This window comes from Oncorhynchus kisutch, linkage group LG3 (assembly GCF_002021735.2).
Source record: "Oncorhynchus kisutch isolate 150728-3 linkage group LG3, Okis_V2, whole genome shotgun sequence".
Classification (NCBI taxonomy): domain Eukaryota; kingdom Metazoa; phylum Chordata; class Actinopteri; order Salmoniformes; family Salmonidae; genus Oncorhynchus; species Oncorhynchus kisutch.
Window position 1 is genome coordinate 50248928 of NC_034176.2, and position 10130 is coordinate 50259057.

Here is a 10130-nt window from a genome sequence, read left to right on the forward strand (position 1 = left end):
CCTGCCCGCACAGGTCCCTGAGAATCTCGTCTACAAAGGATTGAAAAACGTCTGGAGCATTTTTTAACCCATACGGCATGACGAGGTACTCATAGTGGCCTGATGTAGTACTAAATGCGGTTTTCCACTCGTCTCCCTTCCGAATACGCACCAGACTATACGCGCTCCTGAGATCCAGTTTTGTGAAGAACTGCGCTCCGTGGAACGATTCCACCGCCGTAGCGATGAGAGGTAGAGAGAAACTATACCCCACTGTGATGGCGTTTAGACCTCTATAATCGATACACGGACGCAAACCTCCCTCCTTTTTCCTCACAAAAAAGAAACTCGAGGAGACGGGTGAAATGGAGGGCCGAATGTACCCCTATCCAAGCGACTCCGTGACATATGTCTCCATTGCCAACGTCTCCTCCTGGGACAGCGGGTACACGTGACTCTTGGGAAGCGCAGCGTCTACCTGGAGATCTATCGTACAATCCCTTCCCGGTCGATAAGGTGGTAATTTAGTCGCTTTCACTTTACTGAAAGCGATTGCCAAATCGGCATACTCGGGGGGAATGCACACCGTGGAACCCTGGTCTGGACTCTCCACCGACGTGGCACCGATGGAAACTCCCAAACACCTTCCAGAACACTCCTCTGACCACCCCTGGAGAACCCCCTGTCTCCACGAAATTTTAGGATTGTGCCGGGCCAGCCAGGGAGTCCCCAGCACCACTGGAAACGCAGGCGAATCAATAATAAAGAAACTGATACGCTCCCTATGATTCCCCTGCGTCACCATGTCCAGTGGGACCGTGGTCTCCCTGACCATCCCTGACCCTAATGGCCGGCTATCTATGGGAGCGGAGGGGCTGGGTGGTGGAACGCACAGGACCCTCTCTGAACGCCTGCGGGCAGCCAGCAGATTATCCAGTCGAATGGACATGTCAATCAGCTGATCCAGTGACAGAGTGGTGTCCCGACACGCTAACTCCCGGCGGACGTCCTCTCGGAGACTACACCTGTAGTGGTCCATAAGGGCCCTGTCGTTCCACCCAGATCTGGCTGCCAAGGTCCGGAACTCCAGCGCGTAATCCTGGGCGCTCCTCCTCTCCTGCCTGAGATGAAATAGTCGTTCTCCCACCGCTCGGCCGTCTAGAGGGTGATCAAACACGGCACGGAAGCGGCGGGAAAACTCTGGGTAGTGCTCCCGCGCTGAGTCTGGGCCATTCCAGACTGCGTTCGCCCACTCCAGAGCTCCAGATGAGGACACTCACCCTCTCTGCTCCTGAGGGAGTGGGTCTGATGGTGGCCAGGTATAGCTCCAGCTGAAGCAGAAACCCCTGGCAACCCGCCGCCGCTCCATCATAAGCCCTCTGTACCGTCAGACGGAGGGTGCTGGAGTCGGGAGATGGGGAGTCCGGAACCGTGGGTGCCGAAGGTGGAGAGAGGAGACCACTCCTCTCCCATCTGTCCATTCTCTCCATCACTTGATCCATCGCGGATCCGATCCGATGGAGGACGGTGGTGTGGTGGAAAACCCGTTCCTCCATCGATGGGAGAGGGTTGGCTGCTGCTCCTGCTGACTCCATTCAATTTGATGGGTGCGGGATTCTGTAATGCTCCAGGTGTCGTGGGTGTGGAGTCAAATGCAGGAGACAGAGAGTTCAATGCTGTGCGTCTTTTAATAGCACCAACGCACCACAGGGTGCTCACAAAAGTTACGTTCCCAAACACAGGGAATCAAAATGTACAATGGAAAAAATCACGACCAGGCACAAACACGTACCTCTACAACAGAGCCGAAGGTTACATTGAAATAATCCCGCACAACAACCAGGCGGGCCGGCTGTCTAATAAAGACAAACTAATTAACCATACACAGGTGCTTCCACTAAACATACAAGGAGGGGGAGGAAAAACAGTGGCAGCTAATAGGCCGGTGACGACTACCGCCGAGGGGAAACACCCTCGGTCGGACTCGTGACAACTGCTGATAGACTCAAACGCATTAAGAAGGAAATAAATTCCACAAATTAACTTTTAACAAGGCACACTTAATTGAAATGCATTCCAGGTGACTTCCTCATGAAACTGGTGGGCTACTTTGAAGAATCTAAAATCTGTTTTGATTTGTTTAACACTTTTTTGGCTACTACATGATCCCATATGTGTTATTTCATAGTTTTGATGTCTTTACTATTATTCTACAGTGTAGAAAATAGTAAAAATAAAGAAAAACCTTTGAATAAGTAGGTGTGTCCAAACTTTTGACTGGTACTGTTTGTAATGAGTATTTGCTTGTCTGTCAAGACTGATTACTCATTATCATCTTTGCATCTTTACCGGAGGAAAGTGGAAATCCTACTTGAGCGCGTGTGAAAAACTGCACTGCATCTACCTCTCACTTTGATCTAACTTTTAATGGATGATGCGATGGAAGCTATCAAATCATTCTGAATTGATTTCGACATCCCAGAAAAGATTTCGACATCCCAGAAAAGTTCCATATGTTCAGCAAGTGAAGCATTGTAATGTGCAATTACCTCTGCAAACTCCTTGTAGTTCCACTTGTTAGAGGAACTTTCCCTCTTGTTGTGTCTTCTAAAAGCCAATTATTGCATGCCCAAAAACGCAGTGGTGTAGATTTGTCGCTTGAGAACATCTCTGTTTCTTCTTACTTTCTCGTTGTGTTGCGCAGTTTGAATTCGCAGACCTTCGTCATGATTGATGTGGCTTTTTCTCAGAAGCTTGAATCTGATTTATATGCTTCCTGCTTTTGTTTTGCCGTTTAGCTGAACAATCAATGTTCTTCAGGTCACTTCCAAAAAGCAGGCAAAGACAGCAATACAGGTGGCTTGATTAAAGGCTCCCTCTTAACCAACTTTTGAAACAAATTGGTATTGAACACCCTCACCTTTTCATCCTTCTTCATGAAACTGATCTCAGGTAGAGGTCGATCCTCGGTTTTAATTCACACCTTTTCCGTGTACCCCAGAGAATGAAAGTGGTTCTGCAACAAAAAGTCATCAACATTTGCGATAGCATTGGTGGTGAAAGGTGCACACTCGAGCTGGTAGCTCGAAGTTGGCAAGGCAAATTTAAATAAATTGCACTAACTGGACACAAAAATAAAGTAATAAAACCAAGAAAACGATTTAAATCTACCTCCTCCGTCTCCTGTAATTTGAAAAAACAAATTTAAATGGAATAATATCCTAAAGATGCTCAACTATCACTTTTCAATCTCTATCCAACGATGTTACCAACTCATCAAGCTTCTCAACACATAGAACCCCCCCCCCCACACAATGCTCTGCGGACAACCCCAATACGACACACTAGGTATATTCTCTGATTCTAATGCTATGATTGGATGGACAACATGTCAGTTCATACTGAAAAAGCTTTGATTGGTTGGAGCTCGTCCTCCGGAAGTGGTCATATTTACCTTGTAGGTCTATGGAAGAGGGTGAGGCCTACGAGCCTCCTAGGTTTTGTATTGAAGTCAATGTACCCAGCGGAGGACAGAAGCTAGCTGTCCTCCGGCACAATGATGCTTCCCCAGAGAGTGAAGTTACTATAGACCTTCATTGCAAAACACTGTGTTTTAATCAATTATTTGGTAGCATATGAACATATTTAGTATAGTTTTATCTAAAAAGGATAACTTTTTAAGTGTTTCACAATTTTGTTTTCCATGACATTTCACTGCTGGGAATATAGGAGCAACGTAATGTAAAGTGTTACCAGTAAATCAGCTTTAATTTTTTTTGTGCTTTTCATGTGGTATGATCTACAAAAGTCTATAATTAAAGTTGGTGGATTTGGTGCCTCTAGGGCTTGCGCAAAAAAACAAATAGCAGATTTCCTCAAAAAGACTTTACATTGTGACTAGGGGCAGTATTTTCATTTTTGGAAAAATAACGTACCCAAAGTAAACAGGACATTTTGTTAGGACAAGATGCTAGAATATGCATATAATTGACAGCTTAGGATAGAAAACACTCTAAAGTTTCCAAAGCTGTAAAAATATTGTCTGTGAGTATAACAGAACTGATATTGCAGGCGAAAGCCTGAGAAAAATCCAATCCGGAAGTGCCTCATGTATTGAAAGCTCCGCGTTCCAATGCGTCCCTATTGAGCAGTGAATGGGCTATCAACCAGATGACTTTTTCTACATATTCCCCAAGGTGTCTACAGCATTGTGACGTAGTTCTACGCATTTATGTTGAAGAATACCCGTAAGCGGCTACATTGCGCAAGTGGTCACCTGATGCTCCCAGAGTGATTCTCGCGTAAAATACAGAGATAGCCATTATTCCAATTGGTCCTACTGAAAAACGAATTGTCCCGGTGGATATATTAGGTGGATATATTATCGAATATATATTTGAAAAACACCTTGAGGATTGATTATAAACAACGTTTGCCATGTTCCTGTCGACATTATGGAGCTAATTTGGCTGCAATTTCTGGGCGATTTCTCAGCCAAACGTGAAGAACAAACGGAGCTATTTCGCCTACAAAAATAATATTTTGGGAAAAAAGGAACGTTGGCTATCTAACTGGGAGTCTCGTGAGTGAAAACATCAGAATCTCATCAAATGTAAACTATTTAATTTGATTGCTTTTCTGATTTCCGTGACCAAGTTACCTGCTGCTAGCTGGACAAAATGCTATGCTAGGTTATCAATAAACTTACACAAATGCTTGTGTAGCTTTGGCTGTAAAGCATATTTTGAAAATCTGAGATGATAGGGTGATTAACAAAAGGCTAAACTGTGTCTCAGTATATTTCACTTGTGATTTTCATGAATAGGAATATTTTCTAGGAATATTTATGTCCGTTGCGTTATGCTAATTAGTGTCAGTCGATGATTACGCTCCCAGATCCGGGATGGGGAGTAATCAAGAGGCGCATGTTAGAGAACCTTTTTACTGAAGTATGTATTTGTTTCTTATGATTGTGTTTTGCTCTTTGTGTTTTGTTTGCTTTTCAAGTATTGTGTAATTGATGTATATATAGATATGTATTGTGTAATGGTTGTTTATGGTGCTTATTGATGTATTAGATAGGTCGTCATTGTAAATAAGAATTTGTTCCAAGTGCCAAATAAAGTAACAGGGTTCTCGATTTGTTCTTAAATCACCCATACATCCCATTGTGACAGGGGGAATGGAAGCTTGTTGTGTGCAGCAGGAAGTGGCAATTGAAAGCAAGCTTCACTAAAACATCTTTCTTGTTGAAAAATGTCTGTCCTGTCTATCTACGGGTAACAGAGTTGACATGTTATGCTCGACCCGCTCAGTTTTCCACCACAAAACACCAGAAAATGGGCAAAAAGAGTATAATCAGATCACCTGATTTTACTCTATGGTTTGACTATTAGATGTTCAATGTTTGTATTGAAATAAATATTTTAAAAAGGAATAGTTTCACCATATTAATACGAGAGTTCAGTTCACAACAGGCTTGACCTTAAAATGAGGGCCAGACGTAAATGAATCATTAATCACATGAAATAAATAATTATCTTCAGGAATTACTTTGTCAAGCAACAAAATAACTAAGGCTTTACAATGATGGTGAAACTTTGAGACATTTTGGGGATTAAGTGGGTTAAAATCTTCCTAGAAGTGACAAAGGGATGGCGGAAGGACGTGTCAAAATGCTGAATCTTTTTTCGTATTCAAAATTAGATTTATTGAATTCTCCATCTGGACTATGTTAAAGGGCACTTCATTTAATTTAACAGGACTTTAAAATGTAATATTGGTGCACAATTTCTACTTAAAATATCAAAAGGAACTCATTTCGTGGAATGACCCTACAACCACTTAGAGAAAGAAAGTTGTGGTAGAGGTTTATCAGATGAAAACTGAATCAGATGAGCAGCATGGAGAGCTTGACATCGAAATAAGTAAGGATACACTGAAGTGAGTTTTGTCAGATGAGGCAAATATTGGAGGGTTCAGGCTTACCGCTAAACCATGCTTACTTACCACTTACTTTTACAGATCCTACAGAGTAATTCCAACCCCACTTTTACTTTTTACTTTTATATATTTTTCTCTCAAAGCCAATATGTAAGCCAATATGTAATTTATAGGCCTATAGTGTGTTGCATTGCAGTGAATGGAATGGGTGGAGTAGAATGTGTTGCTGGGTATTTAGACCTAAGTCCTCCATGAAATAACACCATATATAGATTCTACAGACACTACTGAGTATTCCCAATGCCACATTTACATCAGCACATTGAATAGTTTTCGCTCTATAAGCCAATATATAGTTTATAGGCTTCCAGTGTTTTATTGGGACCAATTGAATGGGTGCAGTGGAACGTGTTGCTGGGTATTTAGACCTCAAGTCCCCTATGAAATAGAACCATATATAGACTCTAGTGCTAGATCAGTAGGGTCTGAATATTATGCTCTTAACTTTCATTTACTTCAGATCCAACCATTTCTCAATATGCTGCACTTAAAATATTATTTATCTCACAAAAAGTAGTAATTATCTTTAGTTTAGATTTACCCCCGAAGTAGATATAATTTTGTAACAGCATTTTCGTATAATATCGTTTTGTCGCAGGCTTTTATTTTGAAGGCAAAATCGGAAAACCAGAAGTCTTAATGTTGCTGCAGGGACGCTAATGTTGCCGTCGTGACGCTAATCCAGACTGATTTGCAAAAGCACAAAGGCTTCTTCTGACATGGGGAGCTGACGAATCGTAGCCTGCTATTTTCCGTTAGTGCTAACTGGAATGTTTGGGACGTCCCAAGGATCTCTTGTAGACTTTACCATTTTCCTACGGGGTACCGGAGGGTACAGTTTAGAAGATCCGTTTTCCTCTTCGGGATAGTTTTCTTTTAGTTTGAGTTTATTTACGATTATCAGTGACAATTGCATGCATTTAAATAGTAAAATCTATGTAAACAAGTGCTTGTTATGGGAAACTTCACTTTGAACAAAAATGCCGGACCATTTTCAATCAAAACCGGTAAGTGACATTCAGGTGTATAACATTTAAATTATAATCGATATAGTTACACACATTACACTGTTGCATACAGCACCAATTCTACTTTTTCTGTTATGTTAGTTTCCCTCTGTGCAGCCTAGGTTTTGGTTGGGATAGCCTGAGAGGATTTAAATAGACCAGCTTGTAAATGAGTGTAAATATGTGCATAAAAGGTAGTCTTTTGATGATGTCATTTGTTTTATTTAAAAATGTTTTTATTTATGATAATTGATATATATTGATATCATCATATATCATGATTATAAAGTACATTCAGTCTGGTTTTAGACAATCCTATTCTGCTGAAACTTGTTAACTATACTTGACAGATTTATCAAATAAGAAATTGACAAGGGCATCTTCTGTGGTATGGTCATGCTTGACCTACAAAATAATTTGATACTGTGAACCATATATATTTTATCGTAGGCCTACCAAATGAAAGCAATTGGTTTTTGCACCAACTCCTTATTATGGGTGACGTCATACCTAACTGATATGGTCCAAAGGGTGGATGTGGGCGGGAAACTGTCTGATGCAAAGGGGATAAAATGTGGAGTCCCCCAGGGGAGCATTTTGGTGTCTTTGCTTTTTTTGCTCTACATAAATCACATCGATTCTGCCTGTTCATGCCCTCTGTTCCAGTATGTGAATGATTCTGCCCTCTTGGTATCATATAAGAATAAGGAGACCATTGAAAAGGCATCCTGAGTGACGCACTGATCGGGAGTCCCATAGGGTGGCCCACAATTGGCTCAGCGTCATCCGGCTTAGGGGAGGGTTTGGCCGGGGTATGCCGTCATTGCAAATAAGAATTTATTCTTAACTGACTTTCCTAGTTAAATAAAAATATATATAAATGAAAAAGACCCTAAGCAGTGAACTGACTAAAGTCAGTAAGTGGTTAACCGATAACAAACTGTCTCTCCTATTTGGTTCCAAACACAAAGTGAGAAACTCTTACAACTTCAGTCAAGTGTAGTAGTGTGGCAGTGAAGGAAAAACACTCTGTTACATACTTGGGATGTGAACTGGACCAACACATGACAGGTCAGCTCATGGCTTTGAATGACATTGGGAAGGTTCACTCCAAGACAAACTTCCTGGCAAGGGTAACCAAGTTCATGGATACAGAGACTATGAGGACCCTGGAAACATTATGATGCAGTGCTGCAATGACTATGCTTGCATCTCATGGGTCAGGGGTATAACCAAAAATTTAATTAGGCAAGTCAGTTAAGAGCACATTCTTATTAACAATGACTGACTTCCCCGTCCAAACGCAGGCAATGCTGGGCCAATTGTGCGCCGCCCTATGGGACTCCCAATCACAGCCAGATGTGATGCAGCCTGGATTTGAACCATGGACTAGAGTAAAACCTCTTAGACTGCTGCGCCACTCGGGAGCCCCATTCAGTCCTTGTCCAATTCAGGCACACATTGACGATATATTGGAAGAACTGTCTACATGTACTTTTCATCAGCCAACAAGATATTTATTTCTCACACAGAATAGAATATGCCAACTTTTGTACTATGGGGGATCCCCCATATTAATACTACCACTAGTCTCAAAAAAGCGGCTGACACAACAGATCAGAACATTTAGCTTAAAATGCTGATGAAATATTAGGCTATTTCTTCAAATTATAAGCGCAGCAATGCACACATTGCAGTAGACTATGAGCGTGAATGTTCCGAAGTGCAATCAATTAGTAGGGAAAACACCATTCTCAAAAGTGACCGCCAGTGCGATTTATGCATGCAAAGCTTTTATTATAAAGGTGCATTTTTATGGTATAAATTATCTTCCCCAGACTTGTGCTGCGTATGTATGCCAGTTAGGCTCTACACCTGTTGTGAAGCGGATTAATGTGCTTAATTTTAAGAAGTTATTTGGCTACTTTAGTTGTAATTACAAACCTTATCAAAACATACATCATTCACCAGTGATAATATATAATTCACAAGTGATAGGCTAATATTATCAGCCAACAGACTGTTCTTGATTTAATCTTGTCTTTACATATACTAAATAATATATGTGTGAAATTTGTTTTGATTTAGAATGGACCATTATCATGCACCTGTCACAAAATACATGTCGTCCATGGACTTTGATGGCCACATGAAAAATGTTGTGTCTCTCATGTGTTTGATTGGATTTTCAATGACCGGGACAATAGAGTACTGAGTACCAGGCAGATATCAATTTTGGTTGGCTACTATTGTCCATTAGCAGCATCAGAGCTTGGAGAAGCCTAAATACCGTGACTAAACAGTCACCTGGAATTGCTGACAGCAGGAATGTCCACCGGAGCTGTTGCGAGAGAATTGAATGTTCAACGTTGTTTCAGAGCTTGTTTTTAGCATAAAGCATTGAGAACCAAATCGCTGTTATAGATAACTTTATATAATCAGATCAGTTTTATTTTCTTCCTAATCTTAAACTAACAAGGGGTTTGCCTGTGCTTTTTGCCATTTTCTTTCATAAAAAAGAAACACCCTCAATTTGAGTCTTGGTTTTAACTTAAGAAATAAGGGGTAGGCCGTGTTTGACAGACAAAATTAGGCTGTAGGCGGCTATATCCATAGCTTTGTCGGTCAATTTCTCCACCCACCGTTCACTATTTAAATAGCCTACCTCATGTCAGTGAAGGGATGTTAAATATGCTCCAACACAACACCGTATTGTTGTTAGTAAAGTCTAATTAAAATGAAGACGGTTTAAATGAATTATGCCTACATGAATTGACCTACTTTCAGAACCATGAGCTGTCCATTTCCAATAGATGGTGCTGCTGCTTTAAGTTTCAGCATCACAATGTAAGTTACTTGAATCTGGCTTATTGTGAGGGTAATAACTGATAAATACATCATGGGCAAGAACTTATTTTTTAAAGAATATAAATTATAGTGGTATTAAGCTATCAAAGTTGACTTCTGGTCCTCCTCATCTTCGACTCTCCTTCTCAAACTGAACAGAACATAGGCTATAGGCTAGTCTGTGTGCAACAGGCCTCATAAAAACATTTTGGGGGAAGAAACCTTTAACTCTACTCCTGAACTGCCACCATAGCCCAACACAGGTTTTTGATCCGCAAGAGCAGAGCCCTAACC